General features: G+C 40.5%; 1 pseudogene; it reads left to right on the top strand.

The window, feature by feature from the left end:
* The first annotated feature begins 89 nt into the window (after window positions 1-89).
* On the top strand, window positions 90-1118 carry LOC138845442 (CLIP-associating protein 2 pseudogene; annotated as a pseudogene).
* Window positions 1119-16828: the final 15710 nt, after the last annotated feature.

Here is a 16828-nt window from a genome sequence, read left to right as displayed (position 1 = left end):
CCTAGGCCAGGTGATAGCAGAGCTTTCAGCACCACATACTGGCATGGGAAATGCCAAGATGGGTCCTAGAGGACAAATCTGAATGAAAATGTTCTCTCAGCCACAACCTGATAGCCAGTCAGGTTATCCTGAGCTCTGGTGTTCCAAGAGTCCTGGTCAATTTGCCCCCAGTGCAGAAAAGAAGAAAGATACCAGGCAGCCAGGGATGTAGCAGAGAGGCTAGTCCATCAAGGTCTCAGTTGCCCAGAGTAGTCATATTCCTCCACCAAGTATGAGTCAGGTATGCAGCCAGGAAGCAAGTCAGGAGAGCAGCTGGGATGCAGGTCCTGTTTGCTGTTTTCAGCCCCTGCATCTAGGGTATGAGATCAGCCAATCAAGCTGACTGTCATCTTCTGTCAGTGCCATGCATGTCCTGAACACAGGTTCCAATGTGGAAGAGGCAGTAGCAGATGCCCTGAAAAACCTGCTCAAAGATATGAATCATAGGGAATGTATTCAGGTGATGATGCCGATAGTGATGTGTCTAGTGCTTGTTTAGAAGGCTCATATAGTTCTTGAAATGGTAGTATTCCTATGTATCTGAAGCAGATGGAAGATGTTTCAAAAGTCCTTAATAGATGTGCTAGTTCAAATTGGTCAGAAAGGAAGGAAGGACTCCTGGGTTTGCAGAACTTATTAAAAAATCAGAGAACCTTAAGTCAAGTTGAACTGAAAAGATTATGTGATGTTTTCACAAGAATTTTTGCTGATCCTCATGGCAGGGTGTTCAACGTGTTTTTGGAGAGTCTAGTGGATTTGATACAGGTCCACAAGGATGAGCCTCAAGATTTGTCATTTGTGCTGCTGACACAGCTACTTATAAAATTGGTGCTGACTTGCTTGGGTCTGCTCAGGCAAAAGTTAAGAAAACCCCTGATATCACCAGAGAATCTTTTCCAATTGATCTTCAGTTTAATATTCTAGTGAGATTTACAGTTGATCAGACCCAAGCACCAAGCTTGAAGGTGAAGGTTTCTATCCTTAATTACATAGAAACTCTAGCCAATCAGATGGATCCAGGAGATTTTAAAATTCCAGTGATGATTATGCCAACCAGTTTCCTGATGATCTTTTCCTAGACCATTCTGACCTAGTGGGCAGAATTATTGAAGGAGTTGCCTAATCACAATGAACTTGTGGAAGAAAAGTCAACCTCTATGAACTCATGAAACTAGCATAGGAAAAATCTTTCAAGGATTAGGATGAACATTTCAAAACAGTATTGCTTTTATTGCTTGAAACCCTTGGGGATAAAGAGCCAACAATTAGGACTTTGGTGTTAAAGGTTTTGAAAGAAATCCTAAGGCATCAACCAGCAAGACTTAAAAACTATGCAGAGGGGCCAGTGCCATGGCTCACTTCATTAATCCTCTGCCTGTGACACCGGCATTCCATATGGGCACTGGGTTCTAGTCCCGGTTGCTCCTCTTCCAGTCAAGCTCTCTGCTGTGGCCCAGGAGGTCAGTGGAGGATGGCTCAAGTGTTTGGGCCCCTGCACCCACATGGGAGAAGAAGCACCTGGCTCCTGGCTTCAGATCTGCGCAGCCATTTGGACAGTGAACCAATGGAAGGAAGACCTTTCTTTCTGACTCTCTTTCTCAATGTCTATAACTCTACCTGTCAAATAAATAAATAAATAAATAAAAAACTATGCAGAACTGACTGTGATGAAAACATTGAAAGCACATAAAGATCCTCATAAGGAGGTGATGAGATCTGCTGAGGAAGCTGCAGCAGTATTAGCTACTTCAATTAGTCCAGAGCAATGTATCAAAGTGCTTGGTCCTATCATCCAAACTACAGATTACCAAATTAGCCTGGCTGCAATCAAAATGCAAACAAAGGTGATAGCAAGAAAGTCCAAGGAAACCCTTAACCTACTTTTGCCAGAAATTATGCTAGTCCTAATACAGGATTATGATAACTCTGAGAGCAGTGTTCAGGAAGCTGGTGTCTTCTGTCTGGTTGCTGTTCATGCAGTGATTGGGGATGAACTAAAAGCACATCTCAGTCAACTCACCAGCAATAAAATGTGTGTCATCTTTACAGCCCAGAATACTATATCCTGGAAAGCTCTCATTTGTGAATGAAGGTGAAATAAAGACCTTTCACAGCAAATAGAAATTGAAAGAATTTGTTGCCACTTATCCAGCTGTGCAAAAAATGCTTAAAAATGTGCTACACACAGAAACAGAAACAGGGCCATCAATATGAAAGAAGGTAAAGGAAGAAAACCTCACAGTAAAAGATCACAAGTTCAAAGCATATACTAGAAAATATCTTTGGGAAAATGGCAGGGCAAAATTACTACGTATACATAGTCACATTGAACGTTAATGGCCTCAGCTCTCCAGTTAAAAGACACAGACTGGCTGAATGGATTAAGGAACAAAACCCATCTATTTGCTGCTTACAACAAACACATCTTTCCAACAAAGATGCATGCAGACTGAAAGTGAAAGGTTGGAAAAAGATATTCCATGCCAACCGAAACCAAAGAAAAGCTGGAGTAGCCATATTAATATCAGACACAATAAACTTTAACACAAAAGCTGTTAAGAGAGACAAAGAGGGGCACTATATAATGATTAAGGGAACAATTCAACAGGAAGATGCAACTATTATAAATGTATATGCACCTAATTACAGGGCACCAGTTTATTTAAAAGGTATGTAAAGGAACTTAAAGGGAGACTTAGACTCCAATCCAATAGTACTGGGGCACTTCAATACTCCACTCTCAGAAATAGATCAACTGGACAGAAGATCAACGAGGAAATAGCAGATTTAATTGACACTATTGCCCAAATGGATCTAACAGATATCTACAGACTTTCAATCCTACATTTAAAGAATTTACATTCTTCTCCACAGTGTATGGAACCTTCTCTAGGATTGACCACATACTAGGCCATTAAGCAAGTCTCAGAAAATTCAAAAGAATTAGAATCAGACAATGCAACTTCTCAGAACACAGTGGAATGAAGTTGGAAATTAGCAACTCAGGAATCCTTAGAGCATATTCAAACACCTGGAGATGAACAACATGCTCCTGAATGAACAGTGGGTCACAGAAGAAATCAAAAGAGAAATCAAACACTTTCTGGAATTAAATGAGGATAACAACACAACATGTCAAAATTTATGGGATACAGCAAAAGCAGTGTTAAGAGGAAAGCTTATAGCAGTAGGTGCCTACATCAAGAAATTGGAAAGGCACCAAATAGATGAGCTTCCAATGCATCTCAAGGATCTAGAAAATCTGCAGCAAACCAGACCCATAACTAGTAGGAGAAGAGAAATAATTAAAATCAAAGAAGAAATCAACAGGATTGAATCAAAAAATTATAAAAAGCCAGCCAAATGAAGAGCTGGGTTTTTTTGAAAAAATAAAAGAGATACACCATTGGCCCAACTAACGAAACTAAAAAAAGAAGAGAAAAGACCCAAATCAATAAAATCAAAGATGAAAAAGGAAATGTAAGAACAGACACCACAGAAATAAAAAGAATCAAAAGAAATTACTACAAGGAGTTGTATGCCAGCAAACAGGGAAATCTATCAGAAATGGATAGATTCCTGGACACATGCAACCTACTTAAATTGAACCAGGAAGACATCAAAAACCTAAACAGACCCATAACTGAGACAGAAATTGAAACAATAATAAAGGCCCTCCCAACAAAGAAAAGCCCAGGACCAGATGGATTCACTGCTGAATTCTAGCAGGCATTTCAAGAAGAACTAACTCCAATTCTTTTCAAACTATTCAGAACAATCGAAAAAGAGGGAATCCTCCCAAAGTATTTCTATTAAGCCAGTATCACCTTAATCCCTAAGTCAGTGAAAGATGCAGCATTGAAAGAAAATTAAAGACCAATATCCCTGATAAACATAGATGCAAAAATCCTCAATAAAATTCTGGCCAATAGAATGCAACAACACATCAGAAAGATCATCCACCCAGACCAAGTGGGATTTATCCCTGGTATGCAGGGATAGTTCAATGTTCACAAATCAATGTGATACACCACATTAACAGACTGCAGAAGAAAAATCATATGATTATCTCAATAGATGCCAAGAAAGCACTTGATAAAATACAACACCCTTTCATGATGAAAACTCTAAGCAAATTGGGTAATAGAAGGAACATCCCTCAATATAATGAAAGCAATTTGTGAAAAACCCATGGCCAGCATCCTATTGAATGGAGAAAAGTTGGAAGCATTTCCACTGAGATCTGGTACCAGACAGAAATGCCCACTCTCATCACTGTTATTCAATATAGTTCTGGAGGTTCTAGCCAGAGCTATTAGGCAAGAAAAAGAAATTAAAGGGATACAAATTGAGAAGGAAGAAGTCAAACTATCCCTCTTTGCAGATGATATGATTCTTTACTTAGGGGATTCAAAGAACTCTACTAAGAGACTATTGGAACTCATAGAAGAGTTTGGCAAAGGAGCAGGATACAAAATCAATGCACAAAAATCAACAGCCTTTGTATACACAGGCAATGCCACAGCTGACAAAGAACTGCTAAGATCAGTCCCATTCACAATAACCACAAAAACAATCAAATACCTTGGAATAAGCTTAGCCAAGGATGTAAAAAATATCTACAATGAGAATTACAAAATCTTAAAGAAAGAAGTAGAAGAGGATACCAAAAAATGGAAAAATCTTCCATGCTCATGGATTGGAAGAATAAATATCAACAAAATGTCCATTCTCCCAAAAGCAATTTATAGATTCAATGTGATACCAATCAAAATACCAAAGACCTTCTTCTCAGATCTGGAAAAAATGATGCTGAAATTCATATGGAGACACCAGAGGCTTGAATAGCTAAAGCAATCTTGTAGAACAAAAACAAAGCCAGAGGCATCACAATAGCAGACTTCAGGACATACTACAGGGCAGTTGTAACCAAAACAGCATGGTACTCGTACAGAAACAGATGGATAGACCAATGAAACAGAATAGAAACACCAGAAATCAATCCAAACTTCTACAGACAACTTATATTTGATCAAGGATCTAAAACCAATCCCTGGAGCAAGGACAGTCTATTCAATAAATGGTGCTGGGAAAATTGGATTTCCACATGCAGAAGCATGAAGCAAGACACACCTACCTTACACCTTACACAGAAATACACTCAACATGGATTAAACACCTAAATCTATGACCCAATACCATCAAGTTATTAGAGAACATTAGAGAAACCCTGCAAGATAAAGGCACAGGCAAAGACTTCTTGGAAAAGATCCCAGAAGCACAGGCAGTCAACACCAAAATTAGCAATTGCAGTCGCATCAAATTGAGAAGTTTCTGTACTGCAAAAGAAACAGTCAGGAAAGTGAAGAGGCAACCGACAGAATGGGAAAAAATCTCTGCAAACTATGCACCAGGTAAAGGGTTAATAACCAGAAGCTACAAAGAGATCAAGAAACTCCACAACAACAAAACAAGCAACCCACTTAAGAGATGGGCCAAGGACCTCAATAGACATTTTTCAAAGGAGGAAATCCAAATGGCCAACAGGCACATGAAAAAATGTTCAAGATCACTAGCAATCAGGGAAAAGCAAATCAAAACCACAGTGAGGTTTCAAATCACCCAGGTTACAATGTCTCCCATACAGAAATCTACAAACAACAGATGCTGGTGAGGATCTGGGGAAAAAGAGACACTAACCAACTGTTGGTGGGAATGCAAACTGGTAAAGTCACTATGGAAGTCTGTCTGGAGATGCCTCAGAAACCTGAATATAACCCTACCATACAATCCAGCCATACCACTCCTTGGAATTTACCCAAAGGAAATTAAATTGGCAAACAAAAAAGCTGCCTGCACATTAATGTTTCCTGCAGTTCAATTCACAATAACTAAGACCTGGAAGCAACCTAAATGCCCATCAATGGTAGACTGGATAAAGAAATTATGGGACATGTACTCTATAGAATACTATACAGCAGTAAAAAAAACAATGAAATCCGGTCATTTGCAACAAAATGGAGGAATCTGGAAAACATTATACTGAATGAAATAAGCGAGTCCCAAAGAGACACATATCATATGTTCTCCCTGATCGGTGACAGCTAACTGAGCACCAGAAAGGAAACCTGTTGAAGTGAAATGGACACTATGAGAAACAGTGACTTGATCAGCATAGCCCTGACTGTTAATGAACAACTTAATACATTATCTCTTTTAGTATTTTTTTGTTCTATTTAATACTATTGGTTGAACTCTGTAATTAACACACAAGCATTCTTAGGTGTTTAAAGTTAACTGAAAAGTGATCTCTGTTAAATATAAGAGTGGGAATAAGAGAGGGAAGAGATGTACAATTTGGGACATGCTCAATCTGACTTGCCCCAAATGGTAGAGATAGAAATGTGCCAGGGGATTCCAGTTCAGTCCCATCGAGGTGGCATGTACCAACACACCTCACTATTCCAAGTGATCAATTTCAGTTTTCAATTGATCATACTGATAGGTCTAAGAGTCAAAGGGATCACATAAACAAGACTAGTGTCTCCTAACACTAACTGATAGAATTAAAAAGGAAGAGAACGATCCAACATGGGAAACAGGAAACAGAGCAGACTCATAGAATGGCAGATGTCCTAAACAGCACTCTGTCCTCAGAATCACCCCTTGAGGCTTTCAGATCTGGCTTAAGAGCCCATGAGAGAATTATAAACATGGAAAGTCAAGACACTCTGGCAAAAAAAAAAAAAAAAACCAAACAACTAAATGAAAGATCTCTGTGAGTGAGATCCCAGTGGAAAGAACGGGCCATCAAAGAAGGTGGTACCTTTCTCTGAAGGGAGGAGAGAACTTCCACTTTGACTATGACCTTGTCTAAATAAGATCAGAGTCGGTGAACTCAGAAGGCTTCCACAGCCTTGGCAACTCATGACAAGAGCCTAGGGGGATTATTGTCACCAAAAAGAAGAGTGTCAATTTGTTAAGTCAACAACAGTAGTCACTGTGCACTTACTCCTCATGTGGGATCTCTGTCCTTAATGTGTTGTACAATGTGAATTAATGCTATAACTAGTACTCAAACAGTTTTTTCCACTTTGGGTTTCTATGTGGGTGCAAACTGTTGATATCTTTACTTAATATGTCCTAAATAGATCTTTTGTATATAAAGATAATTGAAAATGGATCTTGATGTGAATGGAATGGGAGAGGGAGTGGGAGAGGGGAGGGTTGTAGGTGGGAGGGAAGTTATGTGGGGCAAAAAGCTATTGTAATTCAGAAGCTCTACTTTGGAAATTTATATTTACTAAATAAAAGTTATAAAATGGAATCTCAAAAATATCTTTTGGAGCTTAACTGTTGTTTCCTAGTTTTAGATTTTTGTTTTGTTTTATTTTGTGCTTTCTGGAACAGGACTGCTCTCAGTCTGCATGTAATTTTTATAATAGTTCTTGCAGATTCATGAAGAAGCAGTATATTTTTTTAAGATTTGTTTTATTTATTTGAAAGACAGAGTTATAGAGAGAGGCAAAGACAGAGAGAGACATCTTCCATTTGCTGGTTCACTCCCCAGAGCTACACTAATCTGAAGCCATGAGCGAGGAGCTTCTTGTGGGTCTCCCATGTGGATGCAGGGGCCCAAGCACCTGGGTCATCTTCTGCTTTCCAAGGCCATAGGAGGATTAACCTACTGCACCACAGCACCATCCCCAAGAGGCAGTATAAACATCATCAGTACAAAGAAACTTTTAACCTAATTCATCATTTCACATATTTGTACTTCTTTGTCTTCCCATTAACCTTTGCTGGTTTTATGATTATATAATTTTTTAAATGCTGGTTAAACAGGAATGCTTAAAGCTTTAAAAGTTAACACACTCAAACATTTTTTGCCTTTATTCCATTGCAGAATAATGTTTTTATTTCTACTTTGAGTTTTGTTCTGTAACATGTCCTATGCTAGGAATACTTAAATGATGTGAAACAATGCAGGACTAAGTTGAACTTCAGCTGGCCTCTGTCATTTTGATGGTGATACATGTCATTAGTTGCCACTTCTTCAGGGTGATCTATAGTTTGAAAACTAAGAACCCAAAGAGAAATGTTACAGAATCATCTAGTTCTGTAAAACTGACATTGTTTGTTGGTTATTGATCTTGCCTTTTTTGTTTAAAACAATGTCCTTTCTCTGATCCCTTAAGAAAGCTGCACCAAATCATTTCCTTGTTGTATTCTTGATACTTATGAAAATAGAAGGTTTTATTGCAGGGGTTTTGGCTTGTATCTTTGTTATGAATGATGCCTTTTTATATTTATTAATATAAAATTCACTTTTAAATAAACTTGATAATGGAAACAGACAAAAATGAATCAAGTGCATGTGTGTCCTTGACCATGTTCTGTTTCTTATGTAATAGACTGATTATTGAGACAGGGGAGTTGACCAGCACCTTTTTGTTCAGTTATGGAACCTGGTTTCCTATTACCATGAAATTGTCTTACTTGAAAATGTTGATCCTGATGAGAGAGAAGATGGTGCCAAAACTGTCTTCAGATGATGCGCTCAAATTTTCTACCTCTTCAGGGCTGATATTTCTAGCTGAACTGCTGCCTATAGAGTCTTTTGAAAGTTTTAACTTCCACTGTGCAGAGACTATACAGAGTATGTACAGTCAGCTGGACTGTGACACATCCAACTAAAATTAAGCATCATCATTAAGAAATCCTTGCAGGTTTGAATGTTGGTTTTTCCACTTCTTTTTTTTAAATTAATTATTTATTTGACAGATAGAGTTAAACAGTGAGACAGAGAGACAGAAAGAAAGGTCTTCCTTCTGTTGGTTCACCCCCCAAATGGCAGTTATGGCCGGAGCTACACAGATCTGAAGCCAGGAGCCAGGTGCTTTCTCCTGGTCTTGTTATGCCCAGTTCAGTTGTCCCCAAAGACCACCAAGAAGCTGATACCACTGTAAAGCTCACGAGAGTTTTATTGCAGGTCTGGGCCTGGACTCTCAATCAAACTGATGCAGCAGGTCTGAATTGAGAGCCTAGACCCTTCAGTTAACAGGGTTTTTATAGGGTTTTCAGAGACATTCTATACATCATGGTACGATTTAGCAAATCATCTCATGCCATGGGAAATTCAAAGGACATCTCTTAGAATTGATTCATGCATCCAGTGGTGGGAACGGACCTACTAAAGGTGGTTGGATGGCTTTGGGGTTGATGCCTTTTGAATTGATTGGCCGAAGCATAGGGTCTGAGCTGCTGGGGTGTATGTGCCGAACTGCAGGGTCTCAGGAAGCTATTAATGACCTTATCTGCCCTGAGAAGACACCAGGAACTCTACTTATTTCTCTGTTATCTGCTAATCAGCTGTTGCTAGGAGAGTTTTTCACAAGGGGAGTTCATTTATTTACTTTTAGGAGCTTCTGGCTTAGGGTTCAGGGCCCCATCAGGCCCAAGTTACAAGATGGAGGCCTAATTTAAAATAATTACACCTTGATCCAGGCTCAGGTCTCACAGTCTCCCATGCAGGTGCAGGGCCCAAGGACCTGGGCCATCCTCCACTGCCCTCCCAGGCCACAGCAAAGAGCTGGACTGGAAGAGGAGCAACCAGGACTAGAACCCGGTGCCCATATGGGATGTTGGTGTCTCAGGCAGAGGATTAACCAAGCCACAGCACCGGTCCCCAGTTTTTCCACTTCTTAGCAATAGCATCTTGGGAAATCTCTGTTCTTCTTCACCTGTAAAATTATGATAATAATAATACCTACCATTTAAGCAAGAATGAAATAGGGCAACACGTTTAAAATGCTAAGAGTCATATCTGGCAGATACTTACTCAGTACTAGCTTGCCTTTATTACTACTGTTGTCCCATCAGGCTAAGTCCAATGGGCCACACTTGAGTTTCCATACTCTGAGCCTATAATACACATGATGCAGTCTCAGACATAATAATGTCCCCTGTATCCCCAGAGTGCTCTGGACCTCACATAGTGCAAACTATATCCAAAAGGATTGTAAAAAGTTCACAGGAGAAATGGAGTTAAAAGGTAAGTTAATTTGGTATAATTTTTAAAAATCAGTATCTAGGTTTTCCCTTATAGACATTTTTTAATGGAATTCTTGCAGACTCCTCATGCACCCTAGTGTCTACTATGGACAATATGTTTATTGCCAGAGTCCTCTTGCTTGCACATTATCCTTTCTCATCTGATTTCACTCACATAAAAAAGCTGTAGGAAATCATGGGGTAGCCATTAGGAGATCAGGCCTCCCAACAGTCCCTGGGTTCCACATTCCCTTTTCTTAACACAACTACTAAGTAAAGGGAAAAAAGTGTAGCTCTTTGTCTTCTCTTCCTGAAAACTTCACTTTCAAAACATTAAGTGAAGTCCTCTTTAGAAATTTCAAGTTGGATAAAGGACACAGCCAAGGTCTATGACCTTGATAGCTGATTATTTTCAGCACCTTTGGGTAGGAATTGTTAATGAGATTTTAATCTGAAGAGCTTAAATCACCAAAGTGTTAAAAGCTTTAGTGAAGCATCACAGAATTCATAAAGGCAATCTCATCACTCTCTTCCCAGCAACTCCCTTCCTGACACCCACCTCCTAATAAAAGTAGCCAAGAGGGTTTCTAAGATCACAGAAACACATTAGTAGAGTTACACTCCAAGTCCTTGTTTACAAATTGGCTTTTAAATTGTAGGAGATTGAGGTAGTATACTTAAATCTCCAAACACAAGCTCACAAGACATGCTGTGAGTTAGGAAAGAGGAGAAAGCAAGAAGCCACAGTCAGACCAGTTTTATTTGGAAGACTAAAACCTGGGAGGGGCTCCCTCTCAGGTGAACTCATGAAAGAGAGTTGCCAGTGAACATAATGCGAAAAAAGAACACCCTCCCTTACAGACTAGTGGTTTATACTGTAGGAGTTGGAGTCTTCTGTACTCTGGCTGTTTGCTTGCCTGCTATGCTCCCCTGGAATTTATGACCTCCTGCCCCCCACCAGCTCCCCTGGGATTTATGGCCCAATGCTTCCTGCCAATTCTTCCCCGTGCCATCTCCTTTGTGTGGCCTTCCTGCCACATAATGTATATGGTCTTTATGTTTAAATGAACCAATGAATATGTTAGGTCCAAATACCTTGCCATATAGAGAATAAGAAGGTGCCCTAAGTAGGAAATGACCTGCACCCTTGTAAGTGTGAGGCTATAAAAACCTCTCTTATGCAAATGAGAGGGCCTTTTGCCTATACACTGCTAAATGGCTGTGTGCGGGTAGGGGGTCCCAGCTGGCTGGTAACAAATAAACCTCTGCTTTTGCATCCAAGACTGTGCCTTGTGCATTGATTGGGAAATTCAGACACAACAATATAATACAAAGGGGTTGGAAGGGACTTGGAGGTTTGAACTGAAGCTGGGCTGCTGAGACAGAGGAAGAGTTTGGGCGAGTTTTAAAGGTCCTTTGAGATAACAGTGTGAGATGGGAGGGGTTTAGACTGAGGCTGGACTGTGAGGATGATCTGAGAAGGGGGAGACAGCTGGGGGGAGATGGAGAGCTCTCAGACTGATATGAAGAGTCTTCAAATAGTGTTGTGTCCAATAGGCCAGGAAGGGCAGGAATAACCAATGCAGGGTGGGGTTTCATTAGCAAGGTAGAGAAACAAGGGATGGCTTGTTATGTAAGTGAGGGGTTAACATGGATTTAAGGCTTTTGTCCTTGCTCCATCACTGTGCAGGAAAAAGTCAGAATAAAGCAGACTTTGATGAAGATGAGTTCTGCTAGAAACTTTGTAATGAAAATTTAGCAATTACAATCTATTGCAGTTCATATAGATTTTAGTCTTTTTTTTTTTTTGACAGGCAGAGTGGACAGTGAGAGAGAGAGACAGAGAGAAAGGTCTTCCTTTGCCATTTGTTCACCCTCCAATGGCCGCCAAGGCCGGCGCACTACGGCCAGTGCACCATGCTGATCCGATGGCAGGAGCCAGGAGCCAGGTGCTTTTCCTGGTCTCCCATGGGGTGCAGGGCCCAAGCACTTGGGCCATCCTCCGCTGCACTCCCTGGCCACAGCAGAGAGCTGGCCTGGAAGAGGGGCAACCGGGACAGAATCTGGCGCCCCAACCGGGACTAGAACCCGGTGTGCCGGCGCCACTAGGCGGAGGATTAGCCTAGTGAGCTGTGGCGCCGGCAGATTTTAGTCTTTAGCTAAAAAGATTGATGTTTGGTGCCTTTGAGCTGTGAACCTGAAGAAATGACTAACAAAGGTAAATGCAATAGGATTGGCCAGAGACTCCTTTGTGCTCTACCAGAGGCAAAATCCAGCCCTAAAGATGAAACTCCAAACCCCAACGAGTGGCCACACATATAACATGTTTCAAGGCTGCAAGGACTTTTGTAAGAACTCTCAGTAAGGCCTCACACTATGTGCGTGCCTGTTTTTGTTTTAAGGAAATATTATTTGCTGGGCCTTTTTCAGGAAAGACAGGCAGAATGTTAGCCACATTAGTCCCTTCTTCACAACTTCAAACATCGCTACTACCACCAATTCAGATTTAAGAAGAGGACAACTGCTAACTGAGGAGGGGGCAAATGGGATGTACTATCTGCTATCTCTTTACTCTGTTTCTAGCCTGCAAACCTCTCCTCCCCTTCTCTAGTAGTCTCAGGTAAGAAGTCAGCCTGTTCACTCGCTCACCAGACTATCTTGCAAACCCTATGCCCTACTTTCCCTGTGTCAGATCCTCATTCAGATCATGCATGTGGGTTACTACATTGGCCAACACCCAGTGTTGCACATACTCTTTGCACGATGACTCACAACCTGCATACATTAACCAGAATCTCATCTGGTGGCCTCTCAGCATCACCCACCCAGGTTGTTGTGCTCAACCCGGGCTCAGCTAAGCTTAGAGGAGCATAAGAGGAAGGACATAGGATCAAGAGACCAGTCCACCTTCCCAGGGCTCCTGCCACATCATCCCCTGTAAATGCCATTGCTATGGCAACTCTCCAACCTTGCAGCAGTGCTTCCTCTGACTGTAGGTCTCCATGTATCTGTTGGCCTCAGCAGGCACTCCAGGTGCAGGCTCTGTCCGTGCATGCTATGGTGCTGGCCAGAGACAGGGATAGCTTAGAGTGCTGCCTACCACTCATTCCTAGTGTGTCAGTAGCTGCAGTCAGTATCACAAGGCCACAACTCACAATACACCTTCATGCCCTCTGTGTCTTGCCTCCCCTATGGGCAAATGTGTGATGAGGCCAGCCTCTGAGGCTTCTGCTGGATCCTTTGACCAATGGGTTCTAGTGAGTTTGGGCTTTTTCTCCCCATATGCTTTCTAGGGTGTCAAGATGGTGCCTGCCCCTACTTCTGGCTTTAGGGAATCTATCATTTTCCAGGAGCATGTACTCAAGAGGTAGGCAGCTGGGCATTTCTGAGCTATGCAAGATATTTTTTTTTTCTTTCCTTTTTTTTTTTTTTTTTTTTTTTTTTTTTTTTTTTGCTTTTTAAGGAGGACTGTAAGGTTGTAAGGTTGAGCATGACCAAAATCCCCTGCCTCAGTTTTCTCACCTTGCAGTACCCCCATAAGGTAAATTTTGACTCTTAAGATGAGTCTTCTATTTAGATGACACCTCAATATTCTGTGCACTCAACAAGTCATTATCATCTGCCCTCTGATGTGGGCCTGTGGGAGATCTGGTGGTAGGACAGGTTTATGCTAAGAAGCAAATGCTAGAAAAGAGCCTTCTTATGAAAGAGAAAACCTCTGGGTAAAAAGATTCTGGCCTCAAATGTGGGGAGCTCCCACAGTCCCTCTAGTCAGCCAAAGACAGAGATGAGTTCCTCTTTCTTGGTAATGCCTCTCTGCAAAGATATGGGCACCAAGACAGAGGCTGGGAGAGCTCAGGCTTGTCCAGGTTAATGATGGGCTTGACAGCCTCCCAGTTAGGATCCATGTTCTGGCCCCAGCTTAAGTTACCATGCCTCTATCTATCATTTGCCTATCTTCATTTCAGACTAAAGTGTCATTTCTGGACTCCGCCACCTCTGAAATCTGACTTTAACCCAATGTTTCCTGACTGTCATGGGGATAGTATCCACAAATGATGTAGGTGATTCTACTGTGCATCTATAGTGTTTTTCACATTCTTTTGTAATTGTTTATATCTTTGTCATCTGTTCCCCAGGAATGTAAGTGCCTTTATGGTAAACATTATATCATATCATTCATGTTGTATCAATTATACCTAGGGAAGATCCAGGCATAATGCAGACAAGTCACCCCTGTCTTCCTCCCTCCTCAGTTCCTCACTCCCACAGTGCTAGGGGCTCTTGCTCATCTCTTCCTCTGCCACCCCTCCTTCTGCACAGCTATCACCACCATGAGACACCCACACACCATGCTCCTGGCACCTTGTGCTCTCCTGCTCCAATGGCTCCAAACAGGATGATAGAATAATACAGCAAGTGAGTTAGGCTTACTGGTATCCATGAAGCTAAGCTACTGTGCTCCATTCTTACTAAGTGAATTGTGGATTCTGGCCCTGAATGCTCTGATTATGCTCAGTTCTTATGGTTCCATGATAAGTGAGAGCATGGCAGTCTCCTAGAAATAAAAAAAAAATGCCTGCCTGTGTATTACATTAGTTAGGGCCCATGGAACTCTGCAGCACTCTTGTTGGAGCCCTTTTCACTTCCTGTTCACATCTATTGCTTTATTCTTCTTTTTGCCCATCCACTCCCACCAGAGTAGCCAAGACAGTGAGTTTATTTAAGAGCATGATGCTGACCCAGTGGCATGACACCTCACTTGGACTTTATAATGCATATTTTGTCTATTCTAGAAAATTTTTACTTATTTTCTGCTTCATTGCACATTGAGTACTTGAGGTTGGTGGATACATGAACTGTGAATTAGTGAGGTATGCCAAATTCAGCTTTGAATGATGCAATTTTATAGGTTTTTTAATTTAACTTTTTTTATTTAGATTGTTCTCATAAACACTGATTATGTCTTCTAGTTTCTAAGTAACTGCATCATAATAAGGACTATTGTATATGGTAGCAGTTAAAAATGTTAGGTTTGATGATTGACATAGGGCTTGTAGATAGCATCAACCTATGAGATTGTGTCCTGGTTTTATGGGAATCCTATAAATTGATTGGAGGTAGACATTTATTATTGATGAACATTATGTACTGAGAACACATTGTACTTTAAATAATAAAATCCAATTTAAGATTTACACAGGACTTTCCTTCTGCCTTCATCTACCATATTCAAGCATTGAAATACTGTTGATTCTACCTTTTAGATCTCACTGTAATGTGTTGCTGCTTCTTCATTGACAATTGGTGCAGGTCCTACTAAATTACCTGTAAAAGACTCTTTGACTTTCCTGCCTTTTGTCTTTTTACTTTTGTGTCCAAAACCTTTCATGATTCAGCCCACTCTCTCTGCCTATATCTGGTTGCTCAGTATATCTTACTCCAATTGCTAAAGAAATCAAATGGCTGGTAGTTCTATCAACACACCACACAAAAGATTGCTCAATAAATGCTTATTAAATAAATAAATGGAATGTCTTACCTAGCTAGGGTGAACATTTAGCCTGCATCACCCTGGATGATCTTTGTTTATATACTTCAACCCTGTGTAGTGATTTCTATGCCCCCTTTATGATGAAATTTTTATCAGAACAACAGATTATATATCCATCTAATTGTGGCAGTCATCAAATAGACTTGAATCCTCTACTAGACAGTTTTTGGAGGTCAGAAATCTTATTTGTTTATTTTTTATATTTTCAGTTATTCATTCAGTTAGACTGTCAAGATGCTGAGCTACAATATCAATGTAAACACATTTCATGTCTTCATGCAATATTCAATTTGGCAAGAAAGAGGAATCTACTGAAAGAATATTGCCTAACATAGTAAATACTAGCGTGAAGTAAATGGATACAAATTTAACCATTCCTAATCCAGCAACAGCCTAACCCCATGGACTATAATGGACAGAAGTAATCATAAACATAGAACTCCATGTCATCCAGTTATCCAGTTACATTTTTACTTAAAAACTTTAAAAAAACCCACACATATGCTTAAGAATACTTATATTGCTTTCTTGATATTAAACCCAAGAAAAATGACCATGGAATAATAGCAACTTTGAATCTCCTTCCTTTTTTAGACAAGTTATAAGTTATAATTGTTGGTAGTTCTCTATAGCGTAGATTATTTCTCACTGTTTTTCCAGATGGGAAATCTGGGGTTTTAGAAACTGAGCCCCAAGACAAAAGAAAGATTTCCTAAACCAGTATTAGATGTTGGTTGACCTTGAACCCAGACCTTTTAGTGGGTAAATGCTCAACTCTTTGCACCTCAGTTTCTTCTTTGTAAACTCCTGACAATACTGTCTCCAGAATTAATCTAAGGTATAAATGATATGATGTAAGGCATTTAGTCCCTTAACTCGGCTCCTATAAGACACACAACAATGTTAGTTCTGTATCCAGTTCCTTTGTTTCTGTGCTTGGTGAATTAAAAGATGGTAAAAAATAATTTGAAAAGAACTATAGGGGCTGGCACTCTGGTGTAGCATGTAAAGCCACTGTCTGCAGTGCTGGCATATCACATGGGTAGTGGTTTGAGTCCAGGCTGCTCCACTTATCAATTTCTCTGCTATGGCCTGGCAAAGCAGAGGAAGATGGCCCAAGTACTTGGGTCCTTGCATCCATGTGGGAGACCTGCAAGATACTCCTGGCTTCAGATAGGTTCA

The sequence above is a fragment of the Oryctolagus cuniculus genome, chromosome 15, assembly GCF_964237555.1.
Source record: "Oryctolagus cuniculus chromosome 15, mOryCun1.1, whole genome shotgun sequence".
NCBI lineage: Eukaryota > Metazoa > Chordata > Mammalia > Lagomorpha > Leporidae > Oryctolagus > Oryctolagus cuniculus.
This window is presented reverse-complemented; position numbering and strand designations above follow the sequence as displayed.